This window comes from Neomonachus schauinslandi, chromosome 3, assembly GCF_002201575.2.
Source record: "Neomonachus schauinslandi chromosome 3, ASM220157v2, whole genome shotgun sequence".
NCBI lineage: Eukaryota > Metazoa > Chordata > Mammalia > Carnivora > Phocidae > Neomonachus > Neomonachus schauinslandi.
This window is the reverse complement of record NC_058405.1, coordinates 114,353,806-114,362,845: the sequence shown is the minus strand read 5'-3', so window position 1 is coordinate 114,362,845 and position 9,040 is coordinate 114,353,806. Positions and strand designations below refer to the sequence as shown.

General features: G+C 38.5%; 1 pseudogene; it reads right to left on the bottom strand.

The window, feature by feature from the left end:
• Window positions 1-2,335: 2,335 nt before the first annotated feature.
• On the bottom strand, window positions 2,336-4,878 carry LOC110592145 (annotated as a pseudogene).
• Window positions 4,879-9,040: the final 4,162 nt, after the last annotated feature.

Below are 9,040 nucleotides of genomic sequence, written 5' to 3'. Positions count from 1 at the left end.
TAATAATGGGTGATGATGGGGCGCCTGGGTGGCTCAGTCGGTTAGGCGACTGCCTTCGGCTCAGGTCATGATCCTGGAGTCCTGGGATCGAGTCCCGCATCGGGCTCCCTGCTCAGCGGGGAGTCTGCTTCTCCCTCTGACCCTCCCCTCTCTCATGCTCTCTCTCTCTATCTCATTCTCTCAAATAAATAAATAAAAAATCTTAAAAAAAAATAATGGGTGATGATGAAGCAGAGCTAAATGAGCCTCAACTGAATTGATGTTTGCAGAACTGGTAAGCTATTGACATTCTTTTATGTCTATAACCATGGGTTGATATCCACAGGGGATTTTACTTTTTGTGCCTCAAGGAAGAGTTTGGTGTGTGGCATTGCAAGGGACCCTAGGAAACAGAAGAGAAGGGAGTAATAATGGAAGATTTGTTCGGGTAACATCTCTGCCCCTGCTCGCCTAGGAACTGGATATGGACTTACATGGAGAGAGGGTTTAGGCTACAGCCTCAGGGAGTGGTATTCATAAAAGACTTTGTATTGACAAAATAGTACAGCTCATTTTGTGCTGTCGTGCTTGTGCTCAAGGCTTGGAGATAAAATTCAGTAGTGTTAGGAGAACCATTTGAGGTGGACATCAATGATTTGTTCCTGTCCAGCCTCAATTCAACCTTCTGGCAAAGACATATCAAGGAACTTCCCCTTCTCCATTTCTTTCTTTTTTTTTTTTTTTAAGATTTTATTTATTTATTTATTTGAGAGAAAGAGAGAGAGACAGAGAAACAGCACAAGAGGGGAGAGGGTCAGAGGGAGAAGCAGGCTCCCCGCCAAGCAGGGAACCCGATGCGGGACTCGATCCCGGGACTCCAGGATCATGACCTGAGCCGAAGGCAGTCGCTTAACCAACTGAGCTACCCAGGTGCCCCATCCCTTCTCCATTTCTAATCTGTGAAATTTGGGTAGGGTTGACTCTAAATCCTGGATGCAGGAGAGGGCACATGACCCAAACTTGTGTCTCTTCTTGGTCATGTTGATTAATTCACAAGCAAGCCAAATCAGGTCAATAAGATATATTTATAAGTCTTTTGTTGGAACAGGAAGTTAGGAGACAAAGGACTTAGATGCTTTAATTCTAAAATTATAGGGCCCACCATATGGAAAAACCTCTCTGAGAGTGAAGCCTCCAGAGAGAAAAGTAGGGTAAGGATGTGAAGAGACAAAGTCCTGTTGGCACTCTTTGAGTCTTTGTGCACAGCTGTTTCTGAAGCCAAACATTGTGATCACTTCTGTTTTGTTTTGTTTTTTTTTTTTTGGTTAACATTCCAAATCTGTATAACCAATGAACATGGCCTAGGTTTTTTTTTTTATTGGTATTCACTTCAGAAACTTGAATCCACAGATATAAGCAGGATATTACCAGAAGGTTACAAGTAAACACAGATTATACATGCAAATTTCTGTTCACAAAGGTCACATGTGCAGGTATATGAATTAGAAGCGTGCGTCTAGATTACGGCCAAACTGTTTTTAAAATGCAGCAATGTAAAATTACCTCTTGAAATATAAGGAGATGGTCTACACTCTTCAAAAATCAAATGTTGCTTATACCAGATGTATGACAGCTACAGGATTCACGTGACAAACAATAAGATCTCAAGAAATTAATACTGCTCAAAGAGAATGGGAATATTTTTACATTTCATTGAAAATACATTGACCACTAGAATACGAAATCTAGCAGGAACTTAGGGGGAAAAGTTACAAAAATCTAAAGCCAATTACTTAGTATTTCTATTACCTAAACAACAGCATGACATTAAAAGAAAACTGCACCTGCTTTTTAATGCCAATCTCATATTAATGAAGATCTCCAAATAAAAAGCAACCCCAAAAGCTTCAAACTCCAAATGAAAAGTCTGCAAGGCTCAGATTAAAATGTGGAATGTTTCAAATGAAAGTAATAAAAATACAATTGGTTTTGTTCTTTATTGAATGGAATCAAAAGTTTTGACATTTCTTTGAAGCTTGGAACTAAATGTCATTTCTCTGAATGATTCTACATCTTTTTTCTTAGTGGTGCAAGTTGTCTTAAGTAGCGAGTCAGTCTCTACAAAGTACTTCGGTCTGTTACCGTTCTGATAAAACAAAAACAATTCTTCATTAACTTAACTGTATATGTATTTTTGCTGTAACACTTAACACATGAACAGACATCTATTATTTTTCCACTAAAACAAAAGAGTACAATAGTTTTCTTCTAACTATCAGTATTGTATTTTAAAAAGGTTAACATTAAAAGCAAAGAACCATTATTTACTTCGAAATCATTAAACTTCTTGCACATCTTAAGCTTCCTTCTTCTGCCTGCGTTCTTCTGCCACTTTATTCAGAAATTTCTTTAATTTCTGATAATGAGGAAGGCTGCTGCAATGAGTATTTGCAACTTCTTCATTTGTATAAAAGAGTGAACACAGCTTACAGTAAAACCCTGTTTTAGGTACCACATAGTCTATACCAACAGGAACATCGGGCTGATATGGTCCAATTCTATACTCATCTGGGATTGTATAGTCCTCTTTGTTTTCATCACTTTGGCCGTCTGCATTTTCACTTGTATCTTTGTTGGGATCATCAGCATTCTCAGCAGATTCAGTGCCTGGTTCTGTATTTTCCTCATTTTTAATTCCATTTTCCAACGCTGCTTTGTTTTCTTGATCAAGTTCCTCGATCTTGTCCACCTTTTTTTAGCTTTTTCTTTGCAGCTGCCAAAGCACTGGCATTTCCGTCTTTTTTCACAGCTTTGTCCGAAGGTTCCTTTTTCCCATCAGAAGCCACATCACCTAAATTAGCAAGATTTGTCTCATCTCCCACCGAATTGCCACTTTCTAGCAGTGCTGCTGCTTCTTCTTCATCTACAAGTAGCTCATCTTCAGATTCAAGAAGCATGTTAGGTTCTTGCTCGGCTTGGTCATCCTTTGTATCTTTTTCACCATCTTCACCTGACTTCTCTTCTTGTTCTTTACCTTCAGTTGTACTTTCAGTCTTCTGGGAACCATCAATCTTGGATTTCTTATTGCTTAGAGATTCTTTGCCATCTGGAGAATAAGATCTTTTCTGAGATTTATCTTTTTTCAGTAAGTCAATGCCTCTGTTGGGAATCCTCAGTACCAATTTTTTGTATTTTTCAGACAAGTCTACTTTCACACATCTCCCCTGAAACCAAAGGGCCTTTTTCAAACAGTGGTCAACCATTGCCATTGCATCTTCTCTGGTCTCCATCTCAATAAAGACCTTATTTTTCATCCTCATCAGTATATAATTTTTTATTTTTCCATAAGGCTCAGCAAGCTTGAGAACTGCACTGTCAGAATAGCCAGAATGAGGTAAATTGCTGAGATGTATCACACATCCAAGTTCTTGCTTTTGATCAAACTTTTGGTCTGGCTTCCCCTCAGGTTTCTTTATTATTTTATACTTCTGTGATAAATGAACTCTCACTGGCTTGCCAAATACTAACGCTGGTGTGGTTGTATAATAATCCACTGCAGCTTGAGCATCCTCTGTAGTTGCCATTTCAATAAATGCCTCATTAATTTTATTTAGAATCAGATGATTTAAAATGACTCCAAATGGTTCCACCAGCTGTAATAGTTGATATCTCAAGTTTTTCCCTCGCTGAAAATCCATGATGTGAACAACTTGGCTTGTTTTCACTCTGCCTTTTTGCATGTGTCTTGGTCTTGCAGGAGCCCATTTCCAGCACCCAGATTTCCTCTTGGTCCAACTGCTGGTCCCCCAAGATGAAATGAGGGAGGTGGAGGTCCCAGAATTCCTGGTGCTGGGTTTGTAGACTACTGCAGCATGAATGGATCACCCATTGTGTGTCCTGTATCATTGTCAGGATTCCATTCTGGGTAGATTTCAAGAAGAAGATCGACGACTGTGACTTGCTCCATTGATATGTTGACTCCACTCCTTATTAGAATGAACTGGCAAATCACATATAGAGCACAGATGGGGATAACCCTTCGGTAAGAGTCCATGGAAGACTTCAATATTGCTACTTGGAGGAGCACCCCTCTTTTTCTCAAAGAGAGATCTCTCTTGTAAGGGTCCAGGACCACGTCCCATTCTCTCATACTCACTGTCAAATTTATGATAGTTATGCGAGGTCTCACCAAAAAAAAGAATCATCCCTACACTTTTCTCCATCTCTTAATCTGTCATCTTCATAATCCATTCTGTCATAATAACCAGATTCTTGAGAACGACTTCCATGGTCATAATCAAGCACTGGGTTGAGACTAGGACCACGATCATCAAAACTATCTCTTCTAAAGTGCCTTTTTTCTTCCCAATCATCCCTAGGTACTCGGTATGGTGGTTCCCATGTAGCAGATCTGCCATCTCTACCATAACTCAATGTAGGGCCTTCTTCAGTTCTCCTCCTTTTAAGCTGTAGAAGGATTTGGGGAAAATTCTCCGGAGTAATCTTGTCCTCTGGATAACGACTCGGTTCATCTAAGTCTCTAGCAGACAGACCAAAGCTGGCCAAAATGTTATTGGCCTGGTCTGCATCTCCACGGTGTTGAGAAGACAAAGGGAGTGGACCTCTACTTCCAATGTTAAATATAGACTGCAAATTATGAGAAGAAGTACTAGCAGAAGACAGTGCACTATGAGCTCCTTGTTGATTCAATGAAGAACTCATTCCAAGATTCATTAAACTAGCAAGGCGTGCAGTACCCTGGTTCATCCTTCCAAGAGATGCTGGCATACTTAAAGACTGGGTAGCAGCAGCAAGAAGGCCTATTCCTGCTGCAGACAGGTCATGCCCATGACCCTGTGAATCCCTACTGAGAGATGACTGCTGGAATGACTTGGACATTGTAGAACTATCTCTTGTCTAATTTATAGACTTAAAAAAAATTTTTTTTTTAAAGAAGGCCAAAAAGAAAGCTCGAACTAGCAAACTAGGTTAACTTTGCTTCAAAAAATGGTAACGCCAAGAAAAAGGATTAATAAGGACTGTAGAATCTTCTTCAAGCTGAGAACCAGCAGACAACTCTTAAGGAAAGGGAGAGGGAAAAGGAGAGGTAGCTCTCTCCTAGCGAGCGGGGCGCGGAGGCTCCCACAACCCACCGCAACAAGGGCGCTGGTAAGAGGTGGCAGCGGAAGCTGCAGCCCAAGACCGATCGTTTCTGTTTTATGAGCGATTACATTCTTCTTTATATGAGCAATTTTGTATGGGGTTCCTTTACTTGTGATGAGGTTCAGGATATTCTATCCTAAAATATGGCATTTTGGCATATAAAATATCTTCAGCTGAAGGAATTTTTTTAAAAAATGGCAGAAACAGGTTTACTCTGAGCCCCCCACTCTTGCCCTTCTATCCTGAAACAGATCATAAAACTATCCATGTGAAAGCTACCCTCCCTGTACCAGGAGGAGGCAAGATATTCTTATCACCAGAGACTGGGAATTTGGGGCCAAGATTCTATGCGAACAAACCTTTATTAAACTAACCCTTATCTTCCCTGTTACTTCTTTACCACTCACTACCCCCGGCCCCAAACCCTCTCTGTCTTGTCAATTCTACCCAAATTTATTGTTTCTTTGTCTGAAAGGCATAAAATCTTGCTCTGGTCGCTTCTTCAGGTCTTATTATCTTATGAAGTTTCCCATGTACATGTGAAAATTCAGCAAAATTTGTATGCTTTTCTTCTGTTATTCTTTCTCATTTTATTTTATTTTAAGATTTTATTTATTTATTTGAGAGAGAGAGAGAGTATATGAGAGGCAGAGAGCATGAGAGTCAGAGGGAGAAGCAGACTCCCCGCCAAGCAGGGAGCCCCACGCGGGACTCGATCCCGGGACTCCCGGATCATGACCTGAGCCGAAGGCAGTCGCTTAACCAACTGAGCCACCCAGGCGCCCAGTCTTTCACCTTTTAATTTTCAGACCAAGCCGGGGACCCTGAGAGGGTCAAGGATAACTTTTCGTCCCCTAAATTTCCAACTCAAAAAGTCCCAGCTACTACCCTGTTCTTTTCCTCTATCACGCGAGCCCACGTTGTACTTTGGACTCAGACCAGGCTTCAGTGGAGGCTGGCCTTAACGGAGTAGTGTGGTGTTCCTATGGAAGTCACTGGCAGCAGAATCAATGGTGGCGGAACTTGGTGAGATGGAAGGACACATGCGGACTTGTTTCTCAGCTCAGGTTCAGCGCCATCATCCTGGGGCTTTCCAGCAAAAACTGAGAGAGGTATTGAGGGAGGACAGGGAGAATGTGTCCAGCAAGTGGAACTCAAGCATTAATTAATATGAATGGGACCTCAGTTATTTCATAGGCTCTCTGTTGGAACTGAGAATAAATAGATGGGGATTAATCATTCCTCTTACGTGTCCATTCATTTCTCTCCTGCAGAAGAGGAAATAGCTCACCTCAGGGTGACTACCTCCCCACGAAAAAACAGGACAAATCGCAGCAGGAGATGAAAGGATTCATACCAGGAATTCAAGAATAATACAATGTTAGTAAATCTAATAAAATATTTTCCCATATTGCCATATCAAAAGAAGAAGTAGATCATGTACATAGATTGTAAAAAAACATTTAATAAAATTTAACTTTCATTATTAGATTTAAAAAAAAAACTGAATAAGGGACACTGAATAAGGGTGGCTCAGTCAGTTAAGCATCTACCTTTGGCTCAGGTCAAGATCTCAGGAACCTGGGATCAAACCCCACATTGGGCTCCCTGCTCAACAGGGAGTCTGCTTCTCCCTCTCCCTCTGTTCCTCACCCCTGCTCTTGCTCTCTATCTCTCAAATAAATAAATAAAAAATCTTTAAAAAAATAAAAAATGCAAGACTGTTGAATCACAGATCTGTACCTCTGTAACAAATAATACAATATATGTTAAAAAAAAAAAAAGGAGAAGATAGCAGGAGGGGAAGGATGAAGGGGGGGGAAATCGGAGGAGGAGATGAACCATGGGAGACGATGGACTCTGAAAAACAAACTGAGGGTTCTAGAGGGGAGGGGGTGGGAGAATGGGTTAGCCCGGTAATGGGTATTAAAGAGGGCACGTACTGCATGGAGCACTGGGTGTTATACACAAACAGTGAATCATGGAACACTACATCCACTACATGGAACACTACATCAACACTAATGATGTAATGTATGGTGATTAACATAACAATAAAAAATTAAAAAAATAAAAAAACTGAATAAAATATGAATGTAATGATTACTTTGGTTACTTCCTTAAAAGTTTGCAAACCAGGGGTGCCAACAACAGGCTGAATAGTAAAATACTAGGCAAGGTTCAATTGACGTAAGGGACAAGCCAAGAGTGTTCACTAACCCCATTTTTATCAAAGCTTATTCTAGAAATACTAGTCAATACAATTTATAAAGAGAAAAAAATAAATAGTATAAACAAGTTAAAAAAGATACAAGAATATTGTAGCTGATGTGATAGTATACTTGCAAAGATAGGAAAAATAATGAAGAACTATGCCACACAATAAACGATTAAGTGCATGGACTTATTACAAATTTAATAAAGGCTTGGTCATGATTTTTCTGTATAATAAAAATAATTAGTTTGAAAATCTAATGGTGAGAAATTATTTTATTTTCAAAAACACAAAAATAATGAATGCACAGGAATAAGCTTAACGAATAGGCAAAATTTAAAAAAAGCACAAAAATAGCAACTATTGAGACTTAAGAAAATTTGAATAAAGAGAACAACACGGTCTGTAGCTCATCTTTTTAAAATGTTATTATAAACATGTTAGTTTCCCTAAAATTACATACATGTTTAATAGAATCCTATTTTAAACTTTACTAGATTATTTTTTGCATACTAGGAAATATGAATCTCAAGTTTGTATATTGCAAAATAAACCTTCACCGATAACTAGAAAAATCTGAGAAAAAATAAGAATAATGAAAGGAAATAGGTCTACCAAAATTAAAACATATTATAATGTGAAAGCAATTAAAATAGCTTGTAATAATTACCAATGAATAGTTTAAGAGATCAGTGGAACAAAATAGAAACCACAAAACACATAAAAATTTAATATAATCAAGGAAACATTTCCAATTTTGTGAGGCAAAAAACACGATATTCAATAAACAGTTAACCTATAGGGGAAAATTGTATCATCTCCTAATTTCTTGATCCAAAATCAAGCTATAGGGATCAAAGACTTGAGCATAATTAAATGATTTATAAAAATAATAGAATAAAATATAGGGAAAATTTTAAAATATGTAATTTTAGAGAAGGAAAAAACCTTCTTCAAAGTATGTCACAAACCAGAAGCAATAATAATATAGATTGACAAAAATAAAAGTTAGGATTCGGAAAATATTTAATAAAGTCAAAAGACAAACTAGAAAAATTATTTGCAACACATACGATAAAAGATTAATTTTCTTACTCTTTGTTAAATTTCACTAAATAGTAATATTAGAAGGCCAAGAATAAAATAGAGTTAGCTAGGGACATAAACAGATATTTCACTGCCCAAATGAATTTTATTTTATTTATTTTAATTTTTTAAAAGATTATGTATTCATTTGACAGAGAGAGAGAGAGAGCCAGAGAGCACAAGTGGGGGGAGCGGCAGAGGGAGAGGGAGGAGCAGGCTCCCCACTGAGCAGGGAGCCCGACGTGGGACTCGATCCCAGGACCCTGGGATCATGACCCGAGCCGAAGGCAGATGCTTTAACCCACTGAGCCACCCAGGGACCCCCCTCCCCAAATGACTTTTAAATAGATGAAGAAAAAGATCAACCACACTCATAATTAAGACAATGTAAAATAAAATGGCAAATGAGATTTGGGAACCTGTCAGATTGGCAGAAGTGAAAGCATTAAATACTATTTAAATTGATAAGACAGTTGGGAAATGGAAACATATTGTTGCTGTAAGTAGAATTTTCATGATTTCTTTGAAAGAAAATTTGTTAATATTTATTAAATTAAATATTCACATATCCTTTGTCCCAGAAATTTACACAAATTT